This window comes from Podarcis muralis, chromosome 14, assembly GCF_964188315.1.
Source record: "Podarcis muralis chromosome 14, rPodMur119.hap1.1, whole genome shotgun sequence".
In the NCBI taxonomy this organism is placed as follows: domain Eukaryota; kingdom Metazoa; phylum Chordata; class Lepidosauria; order Squamata; family Lacertidae; genus Podarcis; species Podarcis muralis.
This window is the reverse complement of record NC_135668.1, coordinates 27,466,846-27,483,566: the sequence shown is the minus strand read 5'-3', so window position 1 is coordinate 27,483,566 and position 16,721 is coordinate 27,466,846. Positions and strand designations below refer to the sequence as shown.

At 43.5% G+C, this 16,721-nt stretch overlaps 1 protein-coding gene and 1 pseudogene across 7 annotated transcripts in view; one reads left to right on the top strand and one right to left on the bottom strand.

Annotated features, from left to right (window-relative positions):
- The window catches only part of MEGF11 (multiple EGF like domains 11), a 339,710-nt gene that overhangs the window by 140,546 nt on the left and 182,443 nt on the right, over positions 1–16,721 (top strand). The gene's annotated exons all lie outside the window — the stretch shown is intronic.
- Positions 560–1,099, bottom strand: LOC144325487 (ribonuclease P protein subunit p21 pseudogene; annotated as a pseudogene).

Here is a 16,721-nt window from a genome sequence, read left to right as displayed (position 1 = left end):
CATTGGATTCCTCCGTTTTGCAACATTAAAACTCACCCGTCCACTAGTGTAAAAGCCCTTGCACTAGCAAACAGAGGGTGCTGGGTATACAGCCCTCTGTTCAGAATCCACTTTAGTACAACAGGGCTTCTATGGCAGACATTATTATTGGTAAGGTAAAGGTAAAAGGACCCCTGACCATTAGGTCCAGTTGCAGACGACTCTGGGGTTGCGGTGCTCATCTCACTTTATTAGCCGAGGGAGCCGGTGTACAGCTTCTGGTTCATGTGGCCAGCATGACTAAGCCGCTTCTGGTGAACCAGAGCAGTGCATGGAAACACTGTTTACCTTCCCACCGGAGTGGTACTTACTTGCACTTTGATGTGCTTTCGAACTGCTAGGTTAGCAGGAGCAGGGACCAAGGCACGGGAGCTCACCCTGTGGCGGGGATTCAAACTGCCGACCTTCTGATCGGCAAGCCCAATTTTCTATCCCGTCTTTCCTTCCCAAGGAGCCCAGGACAGCAAACAACCTAGTATTTATATTAACAACATTTGACTCTTCTGCCCTGACTTTGGGATTATGTGTTTGCTACCAAGCCACAGTTGCCTGCCTGACTGGGTAGAGTTTGTTCCCCGTTCTTCCCTTTAGATTTGGTGCCTCCTGTTGTCTCCTCAGAGGCAGGATGGCTGTGAGGTCCAGAACTTGCAGGTGGTGTTGCCTTTTCTGCTTGGGAGGACTTGAGAGGGGGGCTGTTGCACTGAGCTGGGGGTCTGGCCTGAAGCTTCTCCAGCGATGCCTCAGGTTGCTCCGACCACAACTTGTAGTCAGGGTTGCTGAGGAAACGCTTGGTGAAGCCACAGTTGAGACAACGCACAATGGTCCACTGCTGATTACGGTGCTTTCTCTTGCTCAAAGTGGAGCTGATTTCAGGGACGAGAGGGGAGAAGCAAGATTTGCAGATGGATCCTGTCTTAACATGAGCCGCCGGCTGATGCTGTTTCTGTGTGTGACAATAAAAGCGAGCCAGTTCCGGGTTCTCTGGGTTCTGCTGAAGGATGCAATGTGCTGCCTGGTAGAGGAAACTGAGCCTCTGAAATGCTTCTTTGTCCTTTCTCATGGCTGACCTAGTATTTAGTTATTGACATGTAAACAAGTAGTAGTAGTAGTAGTAGTAGTAGTAGTAGTAATAATACTAGTAAATGTTATAAGATGCATTCACTGCTATCCACCATCAGGTCTCAAGGCAAGTTTGCAACAAATAGAAAATGCAACTTTTAAACAGATAAGGAATGCTGCATTTTTAAAACATCCAAAGCCATGCAAAGTGGAACGGTGTAATATAGTAGCAATACAAATAGTAAAAACAGTGAAAAATAAAAAATGAAATGAAACATATTTAAAACATTTAAAGCACATAAGAACATCTAAAAACATTTACAGATTTGCATGCCAGTACTAATACTTTGACTTGGGCCTGGGAGCTGACAGTCAGCATGCTTTCAGGACTGGTGGATATGGTCCCATCAGACTGCTCCACTCACCAGTCTACTTTCTGTATTTTGCAGCAGTTGCAACTAACAGACTGTCTTCAAGGCCAGCCCTGAGTAGAGTGCACTGCAGTAGTCCAGGGAGCAGGTCGCCTGTGGATGGGCAACTGATGCCAGGCCTTTCCCTTGGGATTGCAGTCTAGGGTTGCCATACATCTGGGATTTCACGGACATATCTGGAATACTGCAGACGGCAGCAGTGTCCGGGCGAAAATTGGTAAAAAAAAGTCCGGGAAAATCTGGATGTATGGCAGCCCATGTTGGCAGTGTTGTTTTCGCTGATTTTCCATAAAAATAGGTCAAAAATGGCGATTTTGCCAAAAGAGCTCAACAACTTTGGCCAAAAAGTTTGGTGAACAGATTTTCACTGTTTGAAATATGGCAGTCCTAGCAGTGACAGGTTGGAACCTAGGAGTTATTTGGCAGAGGAAGGTTTCCCTCAGGGTAGGATGTCTGAAAATGCTTACAATTAAAAAATATATATTTAAAAATGGAGGACAGGATGATATGCAAGAGGGCCTTAAAAACATGGTTACAAGTAAAGGATGAAGAAGAGAAGACACATTTAATATCAAAAAGAAAGTTTTAAGAGGTAAGGAAATTGTGCATTATTTACGCCAGGTCTGTCAACAATTTAGCTGCGATGAGTGAGAGTATCTATCAAGGTGATCAGGTTGGGAATGGTTAAAAAAAGAAGAAGAAGGGAGATTTCATTCTTCCTTTCTGGCAGTTGGTATTCTAGAAATGACTAACATAGATACATGCAAGCCAGATTTATGTCCACAGTAAGGGTAACAGTAATCTTAAATATTAGAATAAACTTTCCTAGTTGGAATTGCAGGTAGGGCCCAAATATCAAAAAGAGAGCATGCAGATCTTCTTTACTCAGTTTTCAGAGTAAGATTGGATTAAAATGTCAGAGGCATTTTAGGTGTAATGGATGTCTGTTCAGACTAGAAAATGTTTGGAGTTAACTACAGGTTCTACGATTTTCTTGCTTTGAAGGAGAGCCATAGAGCATGTCGCTGCAAATGATTAATGTGGCCCATGTCTTAATATTCACTTCTAGATCCAGTCGCCACACTCTCTTTGGATTAATACATTTCCCACATGTCCCAGCAGAACCCTAGTTTCACCTCAGGATAAGTTAGCCTTTTTGAACCTGTTGCACTCCAGGTGTTTTGAACTGCAATCCTCATGAGGCCCAGAAAGCACAGCCTGATGGGAATTGTAGTTCAAAACTCTATCCAGCAGCAGCAGCAGCAGCAGCAGAGATCCTTAGAACAAGCTTGGGTGAAAGAGACCAGTGGAGGAAGACCCAGAAACAAGACATTTTTGAAGAAATGCTCAGAAAGAGGGGGTAAGAACATACAAAGAGCCTACATGATCAGACTAATAGCTCATGTAGTTCACCATCCTCTTCTCACAGTAGCCAGCCAGATGCCTTAAGAGGAAGGCCACAAGTAGGAAGACCTAAGCCATCCATCTTGGTAGCCATCAGTGTCCCGAATCTTTCAACAGTGCCATCCTTGTGACTGTTGCTACCAAACTGTATCCTTTTTAGTTTAGACAAAAGGCGACCAAGAGGTGGCATGATAGAGGTGTGTAAAATTAGGCATGGTTTTTTTGGGGGGGAGTGGGTAGGGAGAAGTTTTTCTCTCATTAACACTAGAATTTGGGGGCATCCAGTGAAGCTGAATGTTGGAAGAACGTCTTCAAATATCTCAAAGGCTGTCACATGGAAGATGGAGCAAGCTGGTTTTCTCCTGTTCTTGAGGGTAGGACTTGAACCAATGGCTTCAAATTACAAGGAAGGAGATTCCAACTAAACATCAGAAAGAACTTTTTGACAGTAAGGTCTGTTTGACAGTGGAATGGTTTCCCTTGGGAGATTGTGGACTCTCCTTCCTTGGAGGCTTTTAAGCAGAGGTTGGATGGCCATCTGTCATGGATGCTTTAGTTGAGATTCCTGCCTTGCAGGTAGTTGGGCTAGATGACCCTCGGGGTCCCTTCCAACTCTTCAATTTTATGATTCAGGGCAGGCAAAAGAAAGTACTACTTCATACAGCACATGGTGGAATTCATTCCCACAAGAGGCAAGGATGGGCACCAACTTGCATGGCTTAGGTCCCTCTTGTGGGCTTCTGGTTGCCCCATGTGAGACAGAGGATGGTGTACTACATCGGCAATTAGCCTGATCATGCATGTTCTTCCATATGTTGGTATCCTCTCTTCTTGAGCATTTCTTCAAAAAGGGTTCATTTCTGGATCTTCTCCACTCACACCTCTCTTCTAAGGCTCTCTGCTGCTGCTGCTGCTGCTGCTGCTGCTGCTGCTGCTGCTGCTGCTGCTGCTGTGAGGGTAGTGTGGGGAGTATGACTCACACAAAGTGTGTTCATACATACATTCAAGATGCATGGGTGCATCCACATCTCCCTGCAGGGTGCGTTTCAAAAACAGTGAAATGTGAGTTGTAAATGAAGGCATTTTTTGAATTCATCCTGTAAATGGATTGAGCAAAACCCACATTTTCTCTAAGACTGCTTATAAGTATGGAACTTTTTTTCTCAACTGCATTGAGCTTCTTTAAAACCTCCATTTTGCAGATTTAATTTGGTTCTGCATCAGCTGTGCAACGCTGGAAAAGAGTAAATTAGAAGTCCCTTATGAACTGTAGGATGCAATTTTTAAAATAGATTTATGAACTACAGGATGGGCATGTTTTGGGGGTTTTTTTATTCCCCCCATAAACAATGCCATTATATCTGCTATTATTCTTGTTTACTTGACTTACAGGCTGCTGGCAATAGCGCAGGAATAGATTTAGAGAATTTATACATTATATGCATCATGAGAAGGCAACACGGGAGCAGCTGCAAGATTGATTTGGGTAAGAGCTAGCATTGATCATATTGTCTTCCTGCCTCCCCAAAAGCAGGGAGGGGGGCAGAATAATTTGGTAGTTCGCAGTTTCTCTGAGTACCAGCTGCATCCCTTATGTTGATGGGGGGGGGGAGAGTCATGAATGAGCGACCCCCCACCTTAAGCGAATGTATTTGGTCCAATAATGGAATATTTACCCACCTACCCCCGGCAATACACACACAGCTCCCTTCAGACATGCAAGGACAAGAGTGTGTAGAGATCTAGGAACATTTCTGCACTAGCAATTTTCCTGCTCAAACTGGCTCCACCCCTTCCACTCACAGACATCATACGTTTAGCACAGAAGTCTGCAAGGCGCTTCTAAGCCTGTTTGATTGAATGTGATCTACCAAAGACTCCTGAGTAAGCTTAGCAGTAATGAGCAATGAAGATAGGTCCTCATATGGCTAAAGGGTAGGAATAAATGGACAGTTCTTGTAATGGAGGCAAGTAAGAAGAGAGGTCCACTAAGGATCTGCTTTGAGGATGTGTGATTTTTAACTTGCTTATACAGTGATACCTTGGGTTACATACGCTTCAGGTTACATATGCTTCAGGTTACAGACGCTTCAGGTTACAGACTCCGCTAACCCAGAAATAGTGCTTCAGGTTAAGAACTTTGCATCAGGATGAGAACAGAAATCGTTCTCCGGCAGCGTGGCGGCAGCGGGAGGCCCCATTAGCTAAAGTGGTGCTTCAGGTTAATAACAGTTTCAGGTTAAGTACGGACCTCCGGAACGAATTAAGTACTTAACCTGAGGTACCAGTATAAATGAGTTGGAGTTAGGAGTGAACAGTAAGGTGACCAAATTCGCTGATGATACCAAATTGTCCAGGATGGTTAAAACAGACAGACAGACAGACAGACAGACGGATTGCAAGGCACTCCAACAAGGATCTCTCAAAAAATGGGAGAATGAGCATTAAAACTGCAAATGTGGCAGGCATAAAATGATGCCCACTGGGGCAAAAGATCCCAGCTTCATATATACACTTAAAGGGTTTTAATTGGTTCTGCCTGAGCAGGAATGAGATGTTGAGGTTATGGTGGATAGCTCGATGAAAAGGTTAGTCCAGTGTGCAAGAGCTTTTTGTCCTCCTATGCTTTGGTTGAATGCTTAGAAAAGGCTTGCTTTTATGAGCGCATGTTCCAGGATGAAATAGCTTTGCTGGCATGATTAAAGTAATCTTAGGGTGCGACCCAAACCCAAGATCCACCAGGATGAGCAGAATTTGGAACAGGCTTACCCCCAGCTGAGCTGGCTGAGTCTGGGTTCACACAGGGCTGTGTTGAGTGAAGTCCCTTAGTCTGCCTCAGCCAGAGATAAGCTGGCATAAATCCTCCTTCCCAGCTCAGCATGTGCTCAGCTGAAGTTGACTGACCAAAGGCTGGGGTAAGTTCTGAAAAAAGGGTGTTCTGTGGGAGTGGTGAGCATGTGGCAGGGATAGAGCAAGGGGAGACTTACTCCCATTTAGCTTGGTCATGTGACCTAGCAACCCAGCAGATGTTACACTGGCAAAAAGTGTGGTGTCAGTCAAACTCTGCTTTCAAGGCTTGTTTTCCTACTGGCAGGCTCAAACCAGCTCAGCTGGCAGCAGCTCCTGAAGGTAGTAGGGGTAAGTTACCCCAGCACAATTTACCCCAGTACAATTTATACTGGCTTCCAATATCTTGGATTGCTCTGCCTGTCCATCAGTCATAGGAGTTCTAGCTCAAGTTGCTTTCCTCATGGGTAAAAACTATTCAGGGGGAATGCATCTTCTAAAATGGTGCTTCCCCCTTGCCGTTTCCCCAAGCACTTATGTTAAAAACAATAACTTCAAAATCTGCTGGCTGTTTAATCCTGGGCACCTTCTTCAACCATCAAAATGACATTTTAATCTATTAATCTAATTTCTCAGCTTGCCTTTTCTGAACCAAGGAAGGCTCTTCATCTGCGTTTGGGAGGAAGACAACAAACCGCCTGCATTTTTAGAAATCATCCCCAGATGCCACCCTTCCAATTTATCTCCATTACAGTTCAGGAAGAACTGCCATATCATTTTTACTTTTGATTTGGTCTGTTACAAGGGAGACAAATTGCCCACAAATAGCATGATATTGCTGCATCCCTGGCTTATACACTCCTTAGTGATTTCCATGGGAAATCTACAATGCGTTTATTATTTTGACACAAGTCAGATACGCTGATAGCTTTAACAATTGCAAACTGAGTCAAATGGTGGTACCCTACTGTGTTTTTCCAAAACATAGAAGTTTTGCAGAGAAGCGGACAAGAGGATGGGCAAAACAGGCTGTATGGTTGGGAATGTTCTCAACTGGTGATCTCTCCTGTCTTTCTAATATGGGATGCCTCAAAGGATTTTATAGTTGGAACCAGGAGTGTGGTTCCCTGCTATGCATTTGTGTGGCATAATTTGGAACACATCGGTATCTCTCTGTTTGCCTGAGGATACTGGCAGTCTACTCACTAAGCAAAGTATTGTATGGAGTAAGGTTGTGTTTATGGTTTAATTCCTCTAGAGCTTCCCAGTGAGATATGTCTGCTCAGCTTGCTCCCTTGTGGGATGACTCCAACTACCCTCAGTCGGAGAATCTTCCCCAGCATGAATTCTGCATCCATTATGGATGTCTGCACCTGGAGAACATTGACTTACATGAGCTTTGAGTGTGCATAAGGTATGAAGTTTAGGGTCTAGGGCTGCTTTGAGAACAAACCTATCACAAGTGCTGAACCTGTTCTGGATTGGCGCTCACTGCTTTTTGTCTGGACAAAGAGATTTCCCAAAGGAAATCCATGTTTGGGGCAACTGATCCTTCCTGTTTTCCATAGAAGCTGGCTGTGCAGAGTGTTGTTGGGCAAACTCTTGAGCTGATTGTGATACTATCTCCCTCTCCAAGGGCAGGGTTTCAAGTTAACAACTGCTGAAATATGGCAGTAAACATTTGGCCAGTTCAATATGCTAAGTGCCAAAAGACTTAAATAAGAAAGAAAGAAAGAAAGAAAGAAAGAAAGAAAGAAAGAAAGAAAGACAGAAAGACAGAAAGAAAGAAACCCTTCACTGATTTGAAGCCAGGTTCATGTGTCAGAAGAGGAGCAAAAGGCAAGGGGAAGCATTGCTTGTCATACAGCGGGGGGGGGGGATCTACGTTTTCTCCTGGGTGTAGGGGTGTTGGTACGGATCCAAAGACCTCTCTGTTAAAATTAGGAAAGGGAAGGGGACTCTGGTCAGAGTTAGCTCAGCAGTTCTATCAGCCCAGACGTGATAGAAGCTTATAAAACTACACATGCCACAGAGAAAGTGGGTGGAAAACCCTTTCTGCCTCTCTCACTACAACACATGGACATGCAATGAAGCTTGAATGTTGGAAGATTCAGGGCAGAAAGAAGAAAGATTTCTTCATGCAGCACATACAGGAGGCAACGAGGGCCACCAACCTTGATTGATTGATTGATTGATTGGGTGGCTTTAAAAGAGGATTAGTCAGATTCATCAAAGACAAGGCTACGAGTGGCTACTAGCAGTGGTGGCTATGCTCTGCAACCATGGCTGGAGGCAGCAATTCTTCTGGATACCAGTCGCTGGAAACTACAGGAGGGGGGAGAGCTCTTGGGCTCAAGTTGTCTGGTTGGCCACTGTGATAACAGCATGCTGGACTGGATGGGCCATTCGCCTGTTTCCAGCAGGCTCGTCTTACGTTCTTACATTCATTTTCCTTCCTATGGAGCATCTGGCTGAAGATTGTGCACTGTATTGTATCTAATGCTAGTTATAACCAGAATAGACCCACTGAAATTAATGGACATGCCTAATTCAGGTCCGTTAATGTCAACGGTTTTATCCTGAGTAGAACTTAGGTACAGCCCTGTGTACTTTGCCCTTCGCAGCAGTGCTAATGTTTGTTGAATCCAAGGGTAACTTTTTTGGCTACTCTACCCAACATCTCATCTTTCAACAGAATTAAAGTTATCCTCATTGCATTTTTTATTTCTGTTCCGTGGGTGGGGGGAAAAAATGCAATAAAGAAATCCTGACTTCTCTTAGCATAAAAATGCATTTGATTCTTGGCAAAGCCCATTGTATCCAGCAAACCTCTCATCCATTGTTCATTTAAACAGTGTCATTTCTTTGCTCCTGTTAACCTTTTTTCTTTTAATACTTCCACTTTAATACTTATGGTTTATCACCAATATCCATTTGTTACTGCTCCACTTCCAGACAAGAACAGAAAACATCAGTAAGTGATGATTCTTCCTACAGACTTGGGATCATTTCAAGCATCTATTAATAAACTGTTGTAGTGGCTGGGGTGCGGGGAGGGGGGGGAGATATCTTTGTGACTAATGCAGTACCTCCTTAGGAACATGGCTTAATTTCCGGCAATGATGGAACACCAACACAAAGCAGGAGACTGTTTATTTGGGATATTATGGCAAAGCTTTAGAATTGTAGGGTCCTTGTTCTCCTTTGAAGATTAAAGGAAGGGTCAGTGCATGCTTCCTAATTTGCTGGTGATGATTAACTTTTGAAATGGGCTAACCTTTCAGCAGTGAAAGAAATTTTCATTTGTTGCAATTGTTATATATTGGTGCTTTCTTTTTATTGGGGTCTCTTGGGAAGGGAAAGGAGCTGCTGGCGCAGCCTAGATGAATTGGAATTAGGAATGGGGGAGAAACTAGATTCAGTCTACTTTTAAAAGGAAAACCTACCTAATGCATACTTTCCAAAGCAATATGCGTAGCTAAACACAGCTATCTTTCAAAATTCACAATGCAGTTCTCCAGTATAAAAGGGCATCTACTGGGGCAAAGTGTGCTTAAAAATGCATATACTGGTGAAAATTACAAAAGTGCATTATACTAGGGGAAATTGCTTTGCAAAAATGTGTGTATTAGGAATCATTTCTACTAAGATTCTGCTGAAATTTCATAGGACCTTTTTTATTAAAAAAGAAAATCAGAAATGTGGAGAAATTAATAATAATAATAATAATAATAATAATAATAATAATAATAATAATAATAATAATAATTTATTGGTTTCCCCAGCCACTCTGGGCGGCTTCCAACAAAATATTAAAATACAGTGGTCTGTTAAACATTAAAAGCTTCCCTAAACAGGGCTGCCTTCAGATGTCTTCTAAAAGTCTGGTAGTTGTTTTTCTCTTTGACATCTGGTGGGAGGGCGTTCCACAGTGTGGGTGCTACTACCGAGAAGGCCCTCTGCCTGGTATAAATAAATTTACCATTGGGAAACTGAGAGAAACTGACAGATTTGCCTATGCCTAACTGAAAGAGATTCGCAGAATGACGGTCTCATTTGGGGAGACAATCAATGCACACAGATTTCTTGGCCCGCTGTGCCATTTGTCTGTATTACCTGCAGCATGGCTGAGCATAGGTGCTCTCTCTGGAATTTCCCAATCCTCACTGTGTAATTCTGATGGTGCTGGTTGATTTCACACCAATGCGTATCTTAACTGTTGCCGTTTAGTGGTCTAATTCAATTTAGATATACCACTCAGCACTGCTTCTTCACAGTCTCCCACCCAGACAGCTAATCAGACCAGACCCGCTAAGGTGAGGCAGTAGGAACTGTTGTATCCTGTGAGGCAATGCCTCAGCTGGCTAGAATATCAGACACCCACCTGTGCTAAGCCTGAACAGAGTGATGGGGGATCCAATATATCCCTTGTGTTTTCCTTCATCCATTGGCATCTACCAGGTGGTTGCATGAGCTCCCACTGGATCAGCAATTCATTAAAATCTGCCCATAACCCTCCCACAGATCTTGAGGTTTCCCCCACTCTCTCTTTATGCCCCCCCTGAGAGTTTCTTTACTACTTCCTTTAGAAAGCAAAAATTAGGATGTGGTGAGCGTGTGTTAGATTATCTTACGCTGAAGGCCTAATTTGTCCCTGGTGGCATCTTTGCAGTCATTAGCCCAGAACTCCTGGGAGTTTGTGTCACCTCTGCTCTCCCACCTCCACCTCTTCACATGGAGGCAAGACTGATTAGCTGTGAAGCAATCTCTGACACTTAAGTGCCTATGCAGCTTATCTTTAAAATCCTCCAGTGACTGGGGCTCCCCTTGCAGCAATTAATGAGCACCTTCAGGGGCACCCCTGACCTATGGCTCTGCTTTAAGGGTTCAGGTTCTCCCATTGGGGATATCAGGATGCAGAGATACTAGAGAAGGGCTTGGGAAATGGCATGGTGGTGATGCTTGTTTTGAAAGAACACAGTGTTGTCCACATGGGGTTCCTGAGTGGTAGGGATACTTTTTATTTAATTGGTTGTGGGTTGCAATGACTGTATTGTTTCCTGTTGGTCTACAACAGGCTTCCTCAAACTGGGCCCTCCAGATGTTTTTGGCCTACAACTCCCATGATCCCTAGCTAGCAGGACCAGTGGTCAGGGATGATGGGAATTGTAGTCTCAAAACATCTGGAGGGCTGAGGTTGAGGAAGCCTGGTCTACAATGTTGGCTGGCCTTTTTGGGGAAGGAAAGGATACTAGGAAGGGGCCTGTACTGTTGTGGGAGGATTCCAGGTATAATTGGTAGCAAGGAAGAATGGGCAAAGTAGTTTGGGAGCAGGAAGCATTCAGTCCCCTATGACTTCTCCATCTTCTTGCTTCAACCAAGGGGGGTGCATAGGTATGCTCATCCCCATCCACACTGTGTGGGACCCAGGATGTAATGGCTGGGCAGGCAGCCCTCGCCAGCCCAGCTACAGCCTCTGACTACTGGGGAAGGATGTGTGTGGAAGTCCAGGAGTGCTGTGGCTTCCTCTTCTAACCTGCCTTAAAGTAAAGGTAAAGGGACCCCTGACCGTTAGGTCCAGTCGCAGACGACTCTGGGGTTGCGGTGCTCATCTTGCTTTATTGGCCGAGGGAGCCGGCGTACATCTTCCGGGTCATGTGGCCAGCATGACTAAGCCGCTTCTGGCGAACCAGGGCAGTGCACAGAAATGCCGTTTACCCTCCCACGGGATGGGTAAGAGTAGGGAACGAGCAATGGGAACTCACCCTGTGGCGGGGATTCGAACCGCCAACCTTCTGATCGGCAAGCCCTAGGCTCTGTGGTTAAATGCTTCCTCGTTATTCTTCCCTCTGCCCTGACGGCCCTTATGCAGGCATGCAGCAGAAGGCAATGGGAGTCGGTAAGAGTTTAGTCTCACCCGTTGCCTCCCAGCATGAAAACTAAGGTTGGCTGCCATTATGTGGTCACTGAACTGAAACCCATTTTCGGGAAAGGATGTGGCCAGTGGGGGAATTTCCTTTGCCATTGGCTCCCTGGTTGTTTATTTTCACACACAAAAAGGCATGGCTGCTCTCTCCAAGTCATTAGCTCTTGTCCTCCAGCCTGCATTCAGGCTCGCGTTGTCTGACCTTGGTGTACCTGGATGGAAAAAAAATCTGAAACAACACTGAAATCCACTTTAGGCGACAGACTATATTTATTTATTTATTTATTTATTCATTCATAACAAATATTTTCATAACACCCCCTCTCATGAAACATCAGGGTGGTGTATAGCAACATATAAATAAACATTTAAAAGCAGTACAGAACAATCATGAAATTACTGGTTACTCAAGAAAAAAATGTAAACAACTGCATAGGCCTGTTGGCATAAAAATAAGTTTTCAAAAGATGCCGTAAAGCCAAAAGCAAGGATGCCTGTCGAATCGCTGCTGGAAAAGTGTTCCACAGCATGACAAAGGCAATACTAAAATTTATTTTGTGCTGATTTTTTGTATTCCATTTATTATATGTAATTTTATACATTTCCCAAGATACATTATAACAAATAAACCAAAAAAATCATGAATTGTTGAACAAACCATGGTTCAAGCAAACCATTGCTTAGTGTTGTGTATGATGCAGCCGCTGTCGTTTTCTCCCACAGTTTTTTGTGGGTTTTGAAATCCTACAAAATCTATTTTTCCAGGTTTAAAACCTAAAGCCTTCACAGTTTGATGATCATAACTTGGCAGAACACGTGTTTATGTCTTGGAACCAGAGGTCATTTAAAAATATATATATATATTCTAAATTATTTATATTCTGGTCCATGGGGGGGGGGGTGGAACTATAGCGGAATATAATATAAAATTATAAAACAAAATAAACCCAATAAATCAGAACAAAACAGTAATGCATATATGATCCCATCTGGTGCTTGTGTGTATAAGCAGCATCACTGATACCTGTGCAAACAAGTACTTTGTAAGCATGCAGCTGAAAGCTAGTACAGTTTGCCAATAATGTTAAAGATCACTTGTGGGTGAATAAAAGATGGAACACCACTTGCTGGTGATGATACCACAAAGAGGGCCTTGCCTGCAGATCTCAGTGAGCAGCTGGGTCTACGGGGGAGCAGGTGCTCTTTCAGATAGACGGATCCCAAGTTGTTTAGGGTTGTAAATGCGTACTGCAAAACTCTAAACCTGCACTGGAAGCAAATTGGCAGCAAAGTGTTATATGCTCTCTTTATGTCACACCAGTGATCACATTCTAATCCATAATAGCTGTAAAACAGCCTGGTTGCTCCACACAGAGCGCATTGCAGTCCTCCAGTCTTGAGGTTATTAGTGCATGGGTTACCATGGCCAAGCTGTCCATCTTGTGTGATAGAGACACCCAGGAAGTCACAGGGGACCCAACAAACTCAAGTGAGATGTGAATTAGTTGACAGTACAGCACGAACGTGTTGTCTGTTTAGAATCTCATTTTGGTGGTTCCAGCAGCAATAATTAGTGTGTACTTTTGAACAACTGAACCCCTGAGGAGGGTGAAACCTTGCTAATAGGAAAGGAGGAGGGGCGCTGGATCAGATTTGCATGATTAATGAACCATAAATCCATGTTTAATCAAAGGTGAAGCAACAAACTAATTTGACATAATTTTTCAGCCCCATAAAAGGGCTGTGCAGAGTCTAAGCAAGCATGTGATCTTGCCTGAACTGATTCCTTGTCTCCTGTCTGGGGCTAAACTCTCCAAGCCCACCAGCGCATCAGGCTCTGGGTTTACGCTGCTTTCATGAAAGGTTACCTGGAGAGAGCATCTCCCATTCGTTGCAAAATTTATTTCCTGATGAATCCAATTTACATTAATGTGGGCTCATTAAAAGATAATTATTGTGCCACGGAGAGGGCCGCAGCATCCATCAATGGAATGTCTCTAATTGTTTTAGTCATATGATAAAGAGATAATCTTGCACCAAGCTTTTTCATTAATGCCACTCATATAAATGTCAAAACTGAATTTTTTTAAAAAAACCCTTAACTGCCTGCCAAAACATAATTGTCTCATTATTCTTGTAGCTATTGTTATCAAAATCTGGACACCTGGTACCTGGTTCCCTTTTGCACAGTCTTGCACACCGCTGGCATTTTGCATCTGACGGATTTCTTAGAGCATCTATAAAAAATGCAAATGTGACTGAAAATGTTTACCTTTTTGAATCAAGATCAGAGTGGAATGTTCCCAGCACAATCCTACGCATGCTTGCTTGACAATAAAGCCAGTTGGACACAGTGGCTTGGGTCCAAAGAGCTGTGAGTGAAAGGTGAAAATGCATCCGTGCTGTTTTGTAAACTCTTGTATAAGTGAATAACTTCTTGCTGTGCAGCACCAGTAGTCCACCAGAGGTTGTGCTACAGTCAGAACACACTGGCTTTCTATGGTGTGAGACTAATGGTCTCTGTCCTGGCTCCCACTCATGGACTTAGTAGTTGGGCTCTTGACCTGGTTATTATTATTATTGAAGGCTTTATTCCAGAATTCACTACTGTGCCAAAACATTGATCCAGGAACAAATTAGGTATTTTATTGCATGGCTTCCATGGCAGAGGGCAACTTAGCTTACTTTCACAAGGCCTCTAGTGCTCTTCTGCCAATTGCTGCTGTCTGTTTCTGGCACATCTTTTTGGTTTGGATTGTGTGCATTGAAATACATGGGTGGTGTCTAGTGTGCTCTTGCCACCTTTGGGGAGCACAGGTCAGACAGTGTCACCTTTTGGGACCCTGCAACTATGATTCTCCTAGTAACATCTAGGGTGCTCAATGAATCAGAGCTATTTGATTATCTGTTTCTTTTTACTGATTAAATGCATTTAGATGCACTTGCATGGCACCAAAATGTGGAAAGAGAGAGAGAGAGAGATTTTGGTTTAGTAAGTTATCAATTATTGGAAGGAAAGTTTATATTTCAGTAGTTTAATTCCTATGCACAGCAACCTACCAGACTATAGGGGGAAGCAATGTGGGGCAGTGGATTGGATTGCCTCTTGTGTTTGGTCTTAGAGGTCTGGATTCAAATCCCTGCTTAGCCATGGACCTCACTTGGGTGACCATGGGCTAGTCTCTTGGCTTAACCTATTGTCATGATCTATGACCCAGCGATTTTGCAGTGTGCAGCAAAGGATACCGAGGTAGTCAAGGTTCAGGCTACTTCACTGGCATGGGAATCATTAAAATAAGGCTTCAGGCCTCTTCTGGCCAAAGGACACACCTCTCCCACTATCCTCTGATTCAAGAGGTTGAGTTCCTGCAGCATCTGTTTCCCAAGCCTTTCAGGCATCAAAGCCTACAAAGCAAGATGAGGGCTCTTTCACCAGCCAGCCTAGCACACTCTAGATCTGATGAGCCTGCATAAGGCTTCAGCTGGCTGAAGCACCCAGCAGATACAACAAACTCAAGGGCTCTTGGAACTGTCCAGGGTCCTGTTCTTCTCTGCTTCCCAGGGCTCTTCACTCTCAATTTCTCCTGTGGGCATCGAATTCCCATGAATCAAGACATGTATCTCACACAGTTATTGAGAAGATAAAACAGGATAGTCTCCTTATATAAGTGCCACCATGACTTTTATTTGTGCCCAGCCTTTCAATCAAGTGACAATAAAATTCCAGAAGTACAATAAAGCTAACTAATACATAAAAATAAGCTTCACATGCAAATCTATAAAAGCAGTGCTCTCCCCCCCCCTTCCTGGGATAGTATAAATAATAAAGTTTGCTCTTAACTCACAGCCTGGTAGATGTTCAGTTGGGGCCCAATTTTAATCAATTGGCTAAATCTTATAGCGCTCATAACTTCCAGCGTTTTCTCATGCAGTTCTGCCAGGAAAGAAAAGGAGAGTGTTTAGGGTTATATCAATAGATCAGCTGAACTAAACAGCCATTGTATGGCTTAGACCTTATAGGGCTAGAAATGTATTATCAGTGCCTGGTTTTGTTAGCTGACTCCCATTGTTTGTCAGGCATTGCATGAGAACGTCTGAATGAAGATGTCCAACGCCCTTTTGCATTCACTGTTCTCCTGCAAACACTGGGGAACAAAGTATTTCACATGGCTAGCTAGGGTAAAAATCATGGCAGGGCAGGTCACACTGCCTGAGCTTGTAATTGTAGGACAAAAGAATAACAACTTATTCACTGTTGAGGCTGACAAGTACCTTATTGCATGAAAGAGTAAATAAAGAGGACGAAGTGTGTTGGCTTGAGTTTGCTGACATCTTATTCAGTGTTGGGAAGAGTAGGATGAGTCTGGTTGAAATCAGCTAGAATGCAAAACTGAAGTTCCACTGATTATTAGAGAAGTTAGAAAGATGCAGATTCCACATTGAATCCTTCTCTTGATCCCTCTCAGGCGCATTTGGTGGAGACGCCAGAAGGGGCCTTACTTGGTGGCTGCTGCCAGACTTTGGAATTCCCTCCTTAGAGAAATTAAATTGGCCCCCTCCTAGTTGTCCTTCCGCCAGCTGGTGAAGATATCCTTATTCCAACAGGCTCTTGGGAACCGACTGCTTTTAATGAAATGCCTGGTCCTGTGCTGTTTTTTATTGTAATTATCTGTTTGTTTTTAATTGTGTGTGTATATATAATCTTTAATTGTTTTTTAATTATTGTTTTCTTGCTATGTTTTAAGCTGCTCTTATTTTATCCGTAAGCTGCCTTGAGTCCCTGTCGGGGAAAAGGTGGGGAATAAGGAAATATAATAATAACAATAACCCCTCTACTCCACCCCTTTTTCTTTCTTCCTTTTTTGGTCAAGAACGATGGGAATTATAGTCTAATGGAACCTATCAACCGATAGGTGCACTCTAAATTTTGAGAAGTCTTGGGCAATAAGGAGGAGGAGAAGGAGTCCCAGAAATAGGCTTTTTATTTCATGCAAGTTAATCACATTCCCCCACCTCCACTCTCTGCATCTGGATCACTGAGCATGCTTGTATTTACGCATTCCAAGGAAACTTAA